Genomic DNA, 5559 nt, shown 5'->3' with positions numbered 1-5559 from the left:
CTTCTTCCTTTCCCTTCCCGAGGGGAGCCCCGAGAAGCGTTCCCCAAAACGCCGTTTTTCGTGTTTAGGGGCTTTTTGCAGGGCTTCACGAGGGAAATGTGTCCCCGCCTCGTGTGAATTTCGGTTTCGCTCCCTGCAGACCTCACCGAGCCTTGATGTTTTTCGTGCACTCACTTCCTCACTTTAGTTTCTTGGCAGCTGGCACGTAGAGGACAGCCACCTTTTGACCACGGGCTGTGTTTCCTGTGCTCATCAAAATTAATTCTGCATTAATCAGGAATAGCTGCCGGACACGTTCGCGTGCTGTCCTCGCATCCTGCAAGCCGTTGCAATGCTCCTCAGAAGTTGCACGGTTTACTTCCACCACCCCCTCCCCTGCACCCAGCTTTCCAAGCCTGTTTTTTTTATTTTTTTTTGTCACCAGCTTGGTGCCTATGAGTCAGCTCTGCCTTATTCAGAAATATCCCTCGGATCATCCATATGGATCTCAGCAAAACCCTCTCAAAATCTGGAGAGCGCCAGTGAACTTTTCCTACTTGTGTAACATCTTTAGCATGAAGACTGCTTCCGCTGCTGATTAAAACCAGGCTGGCCGCTGTCTCAGTCCGTTCGTATTTTTGGAACCAGCCATTTTAAGTCACAGAATCACTCAGGCTGGAGGGGACTTCGGGAGGTCTCTGGTCCAGCCTCCTGCTCAAAGCAGGGTCGATGCCAACTTCAGGTTCACCAGAACTTTGTGCACCTAGACATCTCACCTCCAGCGCCACCCTGCCCCTGGTCTGGCTGCTGGCCACCCTCACTGCAGTTACCAGCCCATGTGCTTTCCCCAGGTCTTGCACCTGCAAAGGTGATTCACGTGGCTTGTATGATTCGAAATGTCCATTTTCTTAGGGTATATTTGTAACATACTCAGTGATCCTTATGCAGGGAGCATCTTCTCTAGCCTTTAAATGTTTCACAGCATGAATCACAGGAGAGCGGTACGTTGAATATAGGAACAGGAAGAAAACAGACACCAAAATAGAAAATGTCATTACAGCTTCCCTCTAGATTTTTTTTTCCTTGGCTTCTTTTGACTTCTTTTCAATGTATTAGTTAATCTTTTGGTATTCCTCACATATTTTGTATGTGGATTCTCATTCATGTTCACAAATTCAGCAGTCTGTAGTTGTATACCATTACATCTCTTCATCCTAACGATACAGTTACACAAACGGCAGCTGAAGCTGGCATGGTTTGCACAGCCTTCTGACATGTATGGATGTGAGAGCCAGAACTCAGAGAAGAAAAAGAGGCTGGGAAAGAAGTCAAACTGAGCATCGTTTTGGAACTTTGCTCTCGAAGAATGTCAATTAGCACATCCTGAAGTACGAATCAGGAAGCTATGAGGAGGCTTAAATTAGAGCGCACCCTCTGAAAGACCTGGAAGATAGACTAATACTTTTTTGTGGATGTATTATCAAATGACTCAATTTCAGTATTTGCCTGGTGAGACAAAAAAAGATTAGGAAGAAAGCAAGGCAGCTGGGAGGGGGAACGGATATTAACAGCTTGACCATGACTTTCAGCAAGAGGGAAAGTGGTGGCTGGATTTTCTAGGATGTGTATCTCTGGTGGGTGTGTATCTGTGTGGCTGCTGGACACTGTAATAAAGTTTTGCTAAAAGTTTTTACTGAACTCACACAGACTAAAACTCTGGGGAATGATTAACAGTAAGCCACGTTTGGTTGAAGGAGCTCATGGAAAATATAATAGTCACCAGCGTGATCTCTTCTTCCAGATTTCCAAGGGCCCATTTCCAAACATGAAAACACTAAACGTGAAGCTTTGTTCAAACAGAACTGAGAGCAATAAAATGGGCAAAACATAGTCTCTTCTTTTAATCTTAATCTTGGGACTCTCCGGGCAACCTAGCAATAATGAGATAAGAACAGGGGAGTGCGGAAATCAACCGCAGTAGACACGTGCCAGGAAAAAAAGAAATTATTTGACTTTTTAAAATTCTGAGTGAAAAATTGCATCTTACCACACAAATTTTAACAAAAACAAGAATCACTTTTTTCCAACGTGCCACCAGAGCACCCTCCTGCCACGTGCTTGTGTAATACACATCGTTCACATCATCTACAGCCACCCGCCTCATAGCAAATGGGGAATACCATATGTAATACCCTAAGACACACCGTGGACAAATAGACACCCACGTACCTGTCGGATTGAATGTGAGCAACCGACAGAGAAAGACCCACTGAGACTACGAAATAATTTTTCACCGAACGATTACTCCACCTCTGACTTTTCACTTCTGGTATCACCAGGAACCGCATCAACTTGGCCTTAGCAGAAAAGTATTTCCCAGCACTTTCCATTTCTTTCTGATGTGGCACCTTTTGCTACCACCAGCATGTTTCACGGCCGCTACCTTCCTCTCTTTCTCTGCCCCATCCAACTCCTGTTACTCGTTCCCCTCCCCCCTCCCCCTGTTCTTTCACTTCTGCTGGCATTTCCCAGCCCCGCACGGTGGTTTCAGTGTACTCAATCGGTTAAGACCTGTTGGTTATTTTCCTGCACTCTTCTTTCTTTGGTTTCCTGTTGGCTTAATTTACTGAAATGGCGTCAATTGAAGTTCAGTAACTGGCTGGTTACAGAGAGATGCTACGGTGAAATGAGCAAAATGGCCAAGTGCTGCTGGAAAGGGTGGAGAAGGGAGGGAGACCCTGCCCACATGTTACAGCTGCTTTCCTCGAGTCCACAGGAGCACACGGTAGCAGGATAGTTCCAACTGGAAAACTTTATTCTCAAAGGGTCAGTAGCTTTCTAAATAGCTTTAAAAAAAGCTATTCACTTATTTTGTAGGATCAGCTTTCCACTCTACACCATCTTGTCATGGAACCTGACAAGCTGAATCGAGGGGGGGTGGGGGCAGATTGCCTCTCTGGGCAGCTGCTAGTTGGTAACAACATGTCTTACTTAAACTGATGAGCCATTCCCTGAGAAAAATTGTCTCTCACCCTGCTGGCATGAAATCCATTGCCTCTGTTTTGCGCCTGGAAAAGGACTTACAAACCCCAAAGCTGACCTGTCTTTAATAACTACACCAGCTTGTAAATAAAAGATACAAGGACTTTGGAGATAGAGTATCTTAAAGACTTGCAGCTGTGGTTCCTACTTAGCTGTCTTTTAGTCTGCAGGAGGAAGTTTCGTTGCACACAGAAGAAGGAGTTGCTACCCCTGTGATGTTTTGTGCATCTTTAGGCAATGCAGGTACACAGCAATGGTACCTGGTACAGGAGAGCTGCAAGAAGTTGTGTTGGTGCAGCCTTCAAATCAGATCATCCATTGTCTGAAGAAAAACATATGAATATCAAGCTAATCTCTTAGAGAAATATTTTCACCCCCTATGTCCCTCCTATCCCACAAGAAGTGTTTTTGTGATACATGCAACACATGTAATTGCTCTGTCCAGAGAGTTTAGGTCATGCTCTGAATGCATGCTGCATCACCAGATTTTTCTTGGGAATAAAGAAGGAAAGTGCATTTTTTCCCAGTAGGTTTAAAAAAAAAAAGGCAGGACTCCATCTGTTCAAAGTCAAGATGCAGAAACCCATCGGCAGCCTTTCTTGGTTCTTTGCAGAGATGGTAAGTAGGCACTGCATAGCCACGTGCACACCACGTAACCCCACTGTAAGCACCTGCAGACCTCTGGTCCCTGCACAGCTGAAGAAAGTCACAGAAAAATAATGCTAGCAGTCAGGATCAGTCTCTGCGTGTTGTCTAAAGATACAGAAACCCACATCCAACACAACACACACATCCTGTTTTGTGGCTCACACTTCACGTAATCCCTCGCAGTACAGTATTCTGCTCCAACCAGGTCAAAGCAAATAAAAGCAAACAATAATTTTTTAAATCTTCAAGCTGAAGCAAAGTTTCTCTGAAGACCACGCTACCAAACCACTCATCCTCCAGGATATTTTTTGCGATGGATGACAAATCAAAAATCACGATTTTATGATAGCCGGGCTGATGGCTGCCATACACGTTCCTTCTGCTTTATACCCATCCTTGCCTGGCACTGCCCCGGCAGGCCACTAAGTTGATGTGCTTTGAGGGGGAAGTGTTTCTGCCTTTTCATCTCCCTGAATAGCTCAGATGTTCCCCAAGCTGAACAACACATTTAGCACAAAGGAAGCTACAGGGGAAAGCGGGGCTGAGGAAGGAGCGCGCTCTCCTTGGGCAGGGGCCGGTCTTTATACTCTTCTCCCGCGGCCAGAATTTGATGATCGCTAAATCTGCTGTGTTAGGCAAATGGAGCAGTCAGATGTACTAACAGAATTGCTGACTGGAGGCTTTTTCATGCTTTTACCAAGTATTGAAAGCAGCAGCACTACCCTTCCTTCAGAATATGGAAGTCTAAATCCTCTATGCCAAACAGTAATTCCATTACAATGACACTCTAGTAAAGGTTTTTGTTTGCTTGTTTTAAATTTAAAGCCCTGAGAAGAACCTTATTGTTTGCCTTATAATCTGCCTAATGAAAGGCCTCCCTTCCCTGTGATAAAGCTGCTGTAACTGCAGGGGTAGGAGACCGAGCTAAACACAGAGCAGGAGCAGACGGTGGTAGCAAACACTCAGCAGTAGCCCAGTAGACCCTCGAGCTATGCGTGGAAGGGCAGCTACAAGGTGCAAGAGCAGGGCTGCATATGCAAAACATGGAGGCTGGAAGGCTTGTATTGCTACAGGAGAAAACAGAACTGATACTCGGCCCAGGGAACCTCTAGCAGCGGTATGGCAAGACGGAAGGAAATGTGAATGTAAAACTAAGAGGTATAGAAAGCACCACAAGAGAAAACAAAAATATTCCGAGAAAATAAAAATGACTTACAGGAAACTTTCAACTAAATGTATGAAAATCAGGAAAAAAATGTTTATAGAAGTGATACTGTCCTATCAAAGAGTAGTAAACACCCTCTGATTCCTTCCCCCAGTGAAAAGGGAGGGAATGGCAGTGAACATCCTCAAAACGCTACCACATTGCACTCCTGGCTGCTGTTCCTGACCCACCTCCTTATTTTCCGTTTTAATAGGATGAAGAACCTAGTACCATAAAGTCTAGAATAATGTGCATCTAATTACGCTAGAGTTAAGCGAGCTGTTTACTATGCACATCAGTTCTTGAACAAAGTATTAAAACCTGTGCATAGCAAGAATTCTAACCTCCTTCCCTCCATTCCTTTAAAATAGCTATGAATGCTCTTATGTCATAGGAAAGAAAAAAAAAGCAAACAAAAAAAGAGAAATGTATAGAAATAAAATGATCGACTGATAGATTTTGAAAGAGAAATATCAGCACACCCTACTAAAAACTCTGTATAGGCTCTGGATGACCCTGCTGAAGTATTTTCATGAATGCGATTCTTTCTTTCTGCCAGGATCTTCCACGTCTAAGACTGCAACACAACTTGTTATCCAAGCATTCATCAAAATGATTCCAAGAGACTTAACATTTCATCGGATAAAATTTTATTTTTTATAAAAAAAGATAGAACCAGAGGCTAC

Source organism: Anser anser, assembly GCF_964211835.1.
Source record: "Anser anser genome assembly, chromosome: 1".
In the NCBI taxonomy this organism is placed as follows: Eukaryota; Metazoa; Chordata; class Aves; order Anseriformes; family Anatidae; genus Anser; species Anser anser.
The sequence above is the reverse complement of the archived record's forward strand: the minus strand, read 5'-3'. Positions refer to the sequence as shown.